The following is an 11,360-nucleotide window of genomic DNA, read 5'->3' on the forward strand; positions in this document are numbered from 1 at the left end:
GAAAGCTCACAAAGGCAACCAGTAATTCAGGGCCTCTCCTTGGGAGCCTTGAGGAAGTCTCAGTACCTGCTGGTTGTTGCCAAACTTGAAAACACAGAGGCTTGTGTTCAGTCCTCAAAGCATTTTGCCCAACTGGGACGTTAGTAAGTATACTTCAAAAGGAAAAGAGAGCTGAGAAATTACTCATGCTCCGCTGTTCAGAAGTGTGCTGGCAAGAAGGAAAGTGATCTGCTCTGGTTGGAGCTCCAAGGAGTAATCTCCTTTCCAGGTCAGAGAATTTCCCACACTAATTCTATGGAGGAGTTCGTTGACTGCTGTTCCAGTGCAGCCAGAGGGAGTGTCATAGAATCATAGAACATATTAGGATGTGTATTTTCTGAGGCCAGGGAAAGGTGGTGCACTTTGCTGCAGGACTTGAATTTTTTTCAGAAATCTTCAGGAAATCTGCATGTGATCTCGTGGAAGACCAGGGCCAACTTTTATCTTAGGCTTCTCCCAAAAAAACCCGCTCAGCCAGGAATGAGAATTGAAAAGAAGAAGCTTTTGATTTGTACTGAATATTTCTTGGGTTTGAATTTTGAAGGGGCTCGGTACAGGTGTAAGAAACTTTCCCAGAGTGACATCTCATACATAAAAATACCGAGATCCTGACAGGGCTGCCAGAGGGAATCACGCACAGTTAGCTGCTAGATGTGTGCATGCATGAATGCCTCTCTGCCCTTCGCTCCAAGAGGGAGAACAGCTCTGCTCTGAAAAAAAAAGGGAGGGGGAAGAAGGAAAAGAGTCTTTAAAAGTAGATTTGAGTAACTAACCTGTCTGGAAGCCTGCCTGCCCATCCGTAAGCTGCTGAGCGACTGTGATGCTGCTCTCGAAATACTCAAGTGCACAGAGCCATGTGAACTTGGCTCATCAATAAAGGAAGAGAGTGCAAGTCCAGTACTGAAAATTAGATCCTAAATCCATCTTTATATTGAGGGTGTCTGAAAAACTTTGTCAGTGTAGTCTGATGCTTAACGTGTAGCACAAAGTACCTGGCGTAAAGCCTGAGTAAACCCTTTTGATTTCATACTCTGCATAGAAAGTTAGTTCAGCTTTGAGTCAGTTACATAAAGGGGCCTTAGATACTGTGCACAGTGTAGTGCAGAATTGGGTTTCTCTGTAGCTCTGTTGCAAAAGTTGCTGTCTCTGTATACCATGCGAGTATTGTGTTAGGACTTAACAAACTAGGTTTTAGGAAGCTCTTCTCTCCCATCCATTTTATTTTGGGTTCTGCTCGCCTAAATAGTCGGAGACAAGTGTTTGTTTTTCTTGAAAACTAAAGTCCTGGTCTAAAAGCTATTTAAATTGTCAGGAATGATTTTACTCTGTGCAAAGCCTGCCTCTCTGTATCCCTGGGATGGAAGAGGACAGTTCACAAACACGCCTTCCTGGCAAGAGCAGGTCCCAGAGCATCGCCCGAGGCAGGGGATGGAGATCCCATGGCCATTCTATGTTTCAGGTTGTGCCTGAAAGTGTGGCTCTTACGTTCACCTTTCCTGCAGCTGAAGCCAAATCCTACATGGTGGTGTTGAGATTATAGCATTTGCAAGAAAGCACCCATCTGTGCTGGGTGGGAAGGAGCTGCAAGTAGCAAAGCCTCTCTCATAGCTTGATCCTGGGTTTTTCTGTGATGCCCAGAGTGCCCTGACCTCCCTCCCTGCCGTAGATGTCTGTAGGAGTCTGACCAAATGGCTTTGGACTTGCTGCATTACATTTTAGGAGGTAATAGAGTGCCAGTATTACAAAGACAAGCTAGAACTACGTCCAGAGTTCAGATAATTCACTGTGCATCTCTTTTTGTGGATATTCCCTACTGGTTTTGAATACAAATGTAAGCAAAGTCACAACTTGGCTGCTGCCTTTGGTATGGAAAAGGTCCAGAGCGGTAGTACTGAAATTTTATTTTTGCAGGCTAATAATTCCTGTTTTCCAAGACAACTGTGTAGTGCTGTATGGCATGCTTTAGCTATATAAGGAACGGAGTTGGGTTTTGTTGCTTAACTTTGTGAATCTTGGGAGTCTGTGGGTTCTGCTTTTAATACCATAGGCGGTCAAGTCAGAACAACTAGAGTAAGATATTTTTATTTCAGTGTATCAGTTCATGTGACGGAACATTCCTGAACAGTTTACCACATCTGAGTAGCAGCATGCAGTTCTTCGCAGGATCGAACTTTTTATAATTTGTAGCTTTTTATTTCAGAGGCTTATCGCCTGTTTAAGTGACAGCCCCATTGTCAGTTTAAATGTGACTGCCTTAGATTTAAATAAAAATATTTTTTAAAAAAATCACTGCTGAGAGTGGGATTATGGAGATGTAATGATTTTATTGAAGACCGTTTTATTGAAGACTTACCCATTTTCAGATCGAGCTGTACTTCTCCACGTCGATTGCCAAGGGAGTGGTTGGAGGAGTTAGTGTAACTACAGGTTAAAGTGTTCTGCGTGGAGTTTCCTAATGTGTCCCTGCCTTAACGGAGTGATTCACACCTCCTAAGCAGGGAGACTTTGCCTCAAGTGTTGTATGTCAACGTATTTATGTTGGTTGAACTGCAGAAAAAATAAACCCAGGATGGGAACATTTTCAGGTAGCACAGCTGTTAACCAGGTGTCTCTCTGCCTGCAGTGGGAGACACAGATTGTTGGAGGTAACCCAGGTTTTTTATTTGCTGTGTTACAACTGAAACATGCTCCATTTATTGTGCACCAACCATATACATGTCCTGTGTTATAAACATACATTCACAGACTGTTATACATAATGACATGGTTTAGTGTCTTGCAGAGCACTGAAGAGCGAAGGAGAGATCTCCTTGTCACTGGTCAGTGTGAGTGTTGAGCTCTGTGCTGAAATCCTTTCCTGTGCATGACTTCAGCACAAAACAGGCCTCCAGTAAAACCTGATGACATGATTTCTGCTGGTATCTTCACTAGGGGAACAAAAGCTAATTTAGGACAAAAAGGTCATTTTTTCACTTACTACCTGACGAGCTGTGAAGTTCTGCTTCAGCTGAGTGGTGTGAAATTATTACCTTAAAACTACTGATTAGACCGAGCTCTGTTTTTCATTACAGGCTCTATGATAACATTTTCTCTATGAGAAAACGGACACGACTTCTGCATCCGGCCACAGAAAATGCTTGAAAGCTGATGCCTGTTGATTGTAGCACTCTTCTCCTTGAGGGCAAGCAACATTTAGCTCAGTCACAAATTGTTTCTATGTTGATCTTAAAGCAGTGGCAGGACACTGGATCCATTAAGTTACTTCACTCTGCTTTTTAACTATTCAAATAAATACTGTTTCCGCGCTTGTGCAGCTCTGTCATAGTTGCTAAGTTTGAAGTTTGTTGGCAGTCTTGTGTTTGATCTTATCATTTGGTCCACTCCTCATTAATTACGTCACAGTTCAGTGACAATTAGCTTAGGAGTCGTTCTCTCTGCGTTTCATAGCAGGGAGTTGCTCTTCTGGATTGTGATCATACTTTGCTCTACTATATTCAAATGTATTTAAATAATAGGTGGGCACTGCTCGATAAATAACTTGGAACGTGAATATATCACACGGCACCAGAGGAATACATAGGGAGTTTTTCTAGGCTGCTTATTTACAGCTTCAATGGAACTAACAGTCTGACTTGGCTCAGACATCTAGAAGTTCATTTGTATTCTCAGTAACAACTACAGGCTTGCTTCATTTAATTCCTTACTTTTACTTTAAAGATTTGGTTCTACATTGCATCTAATTTTACATAATTTTAAGCAGCTGTGAAAAATAAGCTTAATCCCATCACGCTGCCCTCTCTCTCTGACCTTGCAGAGAGATATTTTTTTAAAAATTTTATTTTTTGATTTATCTGTTTTCACTGCTTTTCTTTCTGTTGCATGTAGTGATGATACAGCCTTAGAATCAGCCTGTTCAGAAAGTTGGCCTGACTAAAAAAAATAAGCCCAAAACTAAAAAACAAAAAAAAACCTCACAAAACCAACCAACCAAACCTCCAAATATTTATTCTTATCTGATCAGTTTGCTGAATCTATTTGCTTTCAAAGTGTGTAGTTAATTCTGTGGGCAAAAGGAAGGGGGCTGGGAGCAGCCCTCTCTGGAACTGCACTCAAACAAGATACAGGTCAGACTGTACCTGTGTTACAGGTACTCACAGGTACGATTTACTCACACCGAGATGTTTCCAAAGGATTGATTTACAACTTTGCTAATAATAATAAAAAGCATTACTACAGTGCTAGGCTGGTAGGGGAATTTTACCTTCTAAAGCTAGGATGTCTCTATTTTGTGTTCTCACTGTGTATTTTTGGCTCTGGTGCTCTAATTATGGTCACATACTGGATTTTATCTTCACCTGTACAAATGCTTAGGACTCCTGAGCTGCTCAGGGGTTAACCATATGCTGTTAAAGGTTACTCTCTGGCATGACCTTGGGCTCTGTTTTTTGGAGGTTTCTTTTCCCCACACTCTTCACAGTGAAGCTCGATGCTATTGCCAGGAACAAGCCTTTAAATGAACGGCACTTCCTGCATTCCCGAGAAGCAATTTTGCTGTCATGAAACTCCATTTCAAGTACAGGAGAAGATGGGAGTTGGTGGATTGGGTGGCCTGTTGGGTGTTCACTGTCTGTGAAAACGTTCCCATGAGTTGTCGCTCCAAAAGAGTATTTGAATGACAGACGAGGTATTCTGCATGGGGCATGCGAAGCAAAGCTCTGGTGCCTGGATTCATGCCTCCTGGCAGCTGTCTGAACTGAACCTGACAACTACTTCTGTGTTTGCTATTTCTCTGGAAATGAGGTCAAAATATTTTTATTGTTTTATAGGTTTGAACTAGTCTATGTAAACTGGTCTTAGCTACCATTCAGAAAAAGTCCCAAGTGTCATAAATTTATAAATACTTACTGGGCCATACAGACAAACAAAACTCAGTTGGTGTGACTGTGGATATATTATTCATTGCTCTGCGTGATTAATAACCGTGTAACTTGCCAATGACAGCAAATCAGAGCCAAAAGGGAATGAAAAAGGACATAAATAGCTGAAATAAATAATGTATCTGCTTTCGGGTCATGAGTCCATCGTTTAAACAATACTGTTTTTCTTTGCATTGTTTTTATATCTTTGCTATTCAGGAGTGCTTGTTTTTACTTGATCACTTTGCCTCCTGCCACTAGGTTAGAGAAGGTTGTGTGTTGATTTCTAATTAGATGATGCATTAATTCTTTCCATTCCTTTCTGGTTCTGCTTTGGATTCCTATTATCAGAGTGGCCTGGCTACTGCTTTCAGGAAGACTTTAATTATTTACTTGTAGTTCTCCTGTGACATATCAACTGAGAGCATGCAAAGCACTTGTTTAGGGGTGGGTTTGACATCTCTGAATGCTTGCTGGAGAAAGCATAGGAGATGGTTCATGAAACTGCACATCTTCTGCATGGGCATGTCTGGGTATGTTCAGATGGGTTGAGCAAACGGTGTCTTGGAAAGATATTTTGAGTTGTAGGTTCCTGCTGTGTTCCAGACATATGACTACTTGCCTCCTCCCAACCAATCTCAGGAAGCTGTAGATCCAAACAGAAGGGAGTTTGGGTCTGAACTAGAATCTCATGGTCATGCTGGGATTACATGAAAAGGCTGTAGTTTGATTCATCTCTGAATCATGCTGAAAAAAAAAAAGGAAAATAAAAAAAGTATTTAAGTATAGTCCTAAAAAAGGACCTGTCTCTCTGTGGCTGCTGTGAGGTAGTGACTGTTTCTTGCTCTTTCATTTTTGTGCTAAACTCTGTTGTCTCTTAAGAGAAAAGTGTGTGTTCATAATTACTGCATTAATTAACAGTCCTGGGTGCAGTTTTTCTGAAAGTGCCCCTCCTCTTTGCCATCCCCAAGGGCCTGTAGATGCACAGGCACAGTTTCAGAGTTCAGTTGAATCAGTCATGGTGCTGGATTTGAATATACCTGCCTGGAGCAATTCTCCAGTCCCTGCAGCTCTGTGTTGTCTCCTGGTCCTGCAGACTTCTGCATCCTCTGGGGATGGATGCTTCAGAGAGTGAGTGGAGAGGCACTGCTTATCTCCCTTTTCCTTCACCCCCTCTACTGCTTATATAACTCTGTTTAGAGACCCTTCCTCCTAAACCCCAGGAACGCAACTTGTCCAGCACCACACCTGCCTTCCTGACATTATTCCTCCCTCTCTTTGCCAGGGTAGGGCTGGACGAAGGTGGAAAGCGTGCACAGATTGGGCTTGTTAGTTCTGAGCTGAAAACGAGTAAGTGAGGGTGTGCCTGTTTCTCCTCTGGATGTGTAAAAAACCCATGCTGGGGAGCTAGAGCCTGGACAGCTGATGTGTCAGCAGACAGCGAGGATTCTCTAGCTTTTGTGGTCTCCGTTTTCTGTACTTGTTATCCCTGTCCTGGCTGCAGGGCACTGGAGCATGTGTGCATATAGATCTGCACTAGTTGAGCTCTCCCATGTTAGGGTTTGCCAAATTTAGGAAAACAGATGTAAGATGAGTTATTTTGGTAGACATGTCCATCTGAAGGACATCTTTTAATGCTAAAGGGGCTGTAAAATTTTTCTCTGACTAGAAATGGCCTTTCATCTGTCATATTGATTCTATTTAGTACCAGAAGCTCAGGAGTCTTGTCTGTAGTAGGGATGGTACCTGTCATTCCACAATGTAATTTGGGATAAGAAGAGATAACATACAAAAAATATGCCTACTTTGAGGATTTTTACATTCCAGTTAATGATGGTTTAGGATACAGGGAAGTATCTAAAGCAGTCGATTTCTTCCTCAAATTCTGTGCTGTTTGCTGGCAACAGATGATTTTCTCGGAGCATCTCTGTTCCATGTGCACTGGTCAGTGCTTTGGTTAGCATGCTGAGCTACTGTTGGCTCGTTGAGAGCAGCTTCTGAAAGAGTAGCTTTCTGCTACGCACACATTAACCTTTACAGCCTTAAGTAAATGAATGAATAAGCAAAACAGCTTTTAGGTGGTTGCAAGATTGAGTCCCTATAAGGAGAGCTTTTTAGTATCTCATTCCTTGACAGCTTCATCCCTAAAATACCCGGCCTTTTCTAAAGAGCTTTTAAAATGAACTTCCACATGTTAAAATATTCAGCATGTGCTTGATGAGGCTGATGCTGTCTTCGGATCACATTGCTGCTTTTAGAATGCAATTCTTGCTTTGATCAGCAAAACAAAGTGATCAACTATATTTATTATTCCACAGATAAGAGCTGGCAAGAGGTTTCTCATGCATCAGCTGTCTGGCAGAGGGAAAGCATGTAAGGGAGGAACTTTGACGATGAGGATGGGGAGGATTACACCCTTTTTGCAAGAGGATTTGTCCAAAAGAAGTAAGCAGAAAGGCACTTGGAAACTTGGACCGAAAGATTTGCCTCAATATGTAGACAAAGCATAGCTTTAGCTCTCCCGTGCCACTAAGATGAACAATTCACAACATATGCTATATTTTCAGTGCTCACCCTTCAAAAAGAAAGTTTATCAGTGATATCAGTGAACAGAACAAAAGTCTTGAAAAAATATATTTGATTTAAAGTCTTATATGAGCGTTAGTGTTACTCGGGCAAAAGTGTTTCTGAGTGGGATGTGAGACGACAGCTTTTCTCGAAAATAAAATCTTCCTGTGAGAAGTACAGACTTTTGCCCTTATGCCCAAGTCCTTTCTGCTCTAGTGGGAGGGTAGGAAGGTGATTCTTGAACTATGCAGGGGTTACTAAATTACTTTCTACAAAATTTTTTTTCCCACTCTCACCAAAGAGCTTGTGACAGTTGTGATCAGATGCAAGACAGTAGACCAGTGAACCTGGTTCAATGTAGTGTAAAGATGTCTGTGTTTACAGCCTGTTTCTCCTAGAACCAATCTATTTTTATAAAAGAAGTGTCCTAATTCTAGTGTAGTTCTAAAAGCGGGTGATAGAATTGGCTCATGATTTGCACTAGAAAGTTGATGGCACATGAAGTAAAGGTGTTGTCATGGGATTTTAGTATTAATAAATAGTTAAAAAACCCAGCCAAGCAAACAAAACACCCACAATAGATCCAGAAGTGGATCTGTTTGGCTGCTGCTTTTCCTGGAAGCAGTTAGACCTTTTCAAGGTAGCGATATCTAAACTCCACTGAAAAGCCTTATAGCTTAATAACAGCAAGTCTGGCAAATGTAGCAGTACTTCGCAGAGCTGGTATTCATTGCATGTCTTAACATGCATGCAGTACAGCCAGCGTGCAGCTGTGGGGCATGAGAATGTGTTCTTCCTACTTAGGGCTGATTTGGGTAGAGATTGCCAAGCTCGTTTTCCGTCTTTGGACTTCAGCTTTTTTTTTTTTGCTTTCTTTTTCTCCCCTCGTTGTTTTTTTTTGTTTTTTTTTTTTTAACGGAATGCCACAGTAGACCACATGGGACAAATATTTCCCGGTTTAAAAATTGCTGGAATGGATCAGCAGACACTTGTGAATATTTTCAGCAGTGCAAGTGCTCCATCTACAGGTCAAGACATCTGCTGAGAAGATGATTGTGCAGCATGTTCAGAGCAGAGCGCTTTCCTTCACTTATGTTAATAAAAGGACCATGTAGCTAAAAAACTCCCTGAACGAGTCCACTGGTGTGATTCTGAGTAACCAGCTTCAAACAGAAAGTTATGTCACCTACCTTGAGGTCACCTTGCAAAGAGTAGCACTTTTTAAAAAAAAAAAAACAACGAAAAAAACCTCCCCACTTGGCTTGTTTGTTCAGTGAGAAAGGGTGAAGTTGCTGCATGAGGAGAGGGCGGTGGCAGCAAGATTAAAAAAAAAAGCTGTTGGTGTGAGGGGAAAACTGAGTGTGAAATTGCCATATGAAAGTTTAGGTGGGCAACTGGCAGATGATTTCCGTCACTGGCAACGTTGTGAGGTTTGAACAGCTTCCCAGCAGTAGGACAGAGAAGGAAGAAATCCAACTTATTTAAAGTTATCTGGATAAATTTGGGAATGAGATATTGGATTAGTGGCTGTGGTATCAAGGTGCTGGATTTGGAGCCTTGGGTGGTAACTTTCAAGCCATCAGTCAACAGTGTTATTGGGGCAAACAACTGAAACATTCAAGAGGGCAAAAGCATCCAGTCTCTTGCTTATTTTTGAGGGCTGGGTTTTGTTGGGTTGTTTGGGTCTTTTTGAAAGACGCCAGTTGAGTGGCTTGTGAAAACAAAACAATGTATTCTTACAGAGATGTGGAGAGATCAGCAGCAGCGAGAAGTTTTCCCATATACGCCTGCCAATGTGCCTCCGTTCACAGTTAGAGACGCATTCCTGGGGCAGGAGCATAATTCGGTCAGCATGTCTGCTAACTGGCCTCTGTGGCTGCCGGTACAGCAACAGATAAGGCCTTATTTACCCAAGAGAGAGGAACAGAATCTTCAACAAATCTTAAATACAGTTCAATTTTAAGGACAAGAACTAGAACATTAGGAAAAAAAAATCTTAGCTCATTTAGCTTTGCTCCTAAGTGAAGATGGCAAAATTGTTTAATAAAAAGCAGCCGGGTGTGCTGTATGTAAAAAGAATCAGAATGATGCGCACTTGTTTATTGATAGTATTGAGATATCTTCATCAGTTGGCCCAATACACGTTAAGCAGCTGATATTTCAAGATTTTTCTGAAGGGACAACTCGATAACTGGTATTTAGGAATAGCCTGAAGAGATAATTGGGGAAATCATTGACCTGAGTTTTTGATAAACTGTGGAAGATTAGGCTCATGGTCCAGAAAAGTGCAACAGTTACTTGGCCAGACATCTGTCTGAAGCAAAACAGAGAGGGCGCTCCTAGGACATCAGTGGTGCCTTGAGAGCTGAAATGACTCTCGAGAGGGTTTTATGGAATGTAATTCTTGTCAAACAAGTGTGACGTTGAGGAATTAAAGGTTTGGGTTCAATAGCAACACTGAGCATATAGGTAAATGCTTCACAAAAGACTACCTTGTTGCTCCAAAATAATGTTACTATATAACACAGAGCATGTGTAAAAAGGATTAAGAACTACTTAGCAAAGTTTTAGCGGTAATAGTTAGTGGAAATCCCTATCAGATAGGTGTTTGAGATTCTTTCCCTCTGCAGCAATCCGTGCTATTTGAGTGCTTTCATAAAGGTCTGGTAGCGATTGTGGTGACGGCTGTTCAGCAGCAGTGAATCATACACAGCAATGCGCATTTCTTGGGGCCTCTTTCTGGAAGGGAACAACAAAAACATTTCAGTAAGGCAAATTTGAAATTCTGCATCTAGAAATACGAAACACAAGGACTTCCAACGAATAGGGGACTGTATTGAGTCAAAACTGATTGTAGTGGACAAGCAGTTTGAAAGAAGTTCTTAATGGGATGGGTCGAAGGCCTGCTGTCGTGCTTGCTGGTATAAAAGGCAAATACTCAGTAGAATGAGTGTGGATGTACAGGTTATGGAGCAGATCATCCTGAGTGCCATCAAGTAGCATGTAGAAGACAACCAGGGGATCAGGCCCAGCCAACAGGGGTTTAGGAAAGGAAGGTCCTCCCTGACCAATCTCATCTCCTTCTAACAGGGTGACCCGGCTAGTGGATGAGGGGAAGGCTGTGGATGTGGTCTGCCTTGACTTCAGCAAAGTATTTGACACAGTCTCCCACAGCATCCTCCTGGAAAAGCTGGCAGCCCATGGCTTCGACAGGTGCCAGGTAAAAAACTGGTTGGATGACCGGGCCCAGAGAGTGGTGGTGAATGGTGCTGCATCCAGTTGGTGTCCGGTGACCAGTGGTGTCCCCCAAAGATAGGTACTGGGCCCAGTCCTGTTCAACATCTTTTTTACTGACGACCTGGATGGGGGAATTGAGACTACCCTTAGTACGTTTCCAGATGACACCAAGCTGGGGGGGGAGTGTCAACCTGCAGGAGGGTAGGAAGGCACTGCAGAGGGACCTGCACAGGCTGGGTCAATGGGCTGAGGCCAACGGTGCTTAGTTCAACAAGAACAAGTGCAGGGTCCTACACTTCGGCCACAATAACCCCCTGCAGCGCTACAGACCGGGGGAGGAGTGGCCCAGCAGAGAGGGACCTGGGAGTACTGGGTGACAACCAGTTGAGTGGGAGCCAGCAGCGTGCCCAAGTGGCCCAGAAGGCCTCGTGTGTATCAGGAACAGTGTGGCCAGCAGGAGCAGGGATGTGATTCTGCCCCTGTGCTCGGCACTGGGGAGGCCTCCCTTTGAGTGCTGTGTGCCATTCTAGGCCTCTCAGTGCAAGAGGGATATTGAGGTGCTGGAGGGTCCAAAGGAAGGCGGCGGGGCTGGTTTAGGGG

The sequence above is a fragment of the Apaloderma vittatum genome, unplaced genomic scaffold (genome assembly GCF_000703405.1).
Source record: "Apaloderma vittatum isolate BGI_N311 unplaced genomic scaffold, ASM70340v1 scaffold8212, whole genome shotgun sequence".
In the NCBI taxonomy this organism is placed as follows: Eukaryota; Metazoa; Chordata; class Aves; order Trogoniformes; family Trogonidae; genus Apaloderma; species Apaloderma vittatum.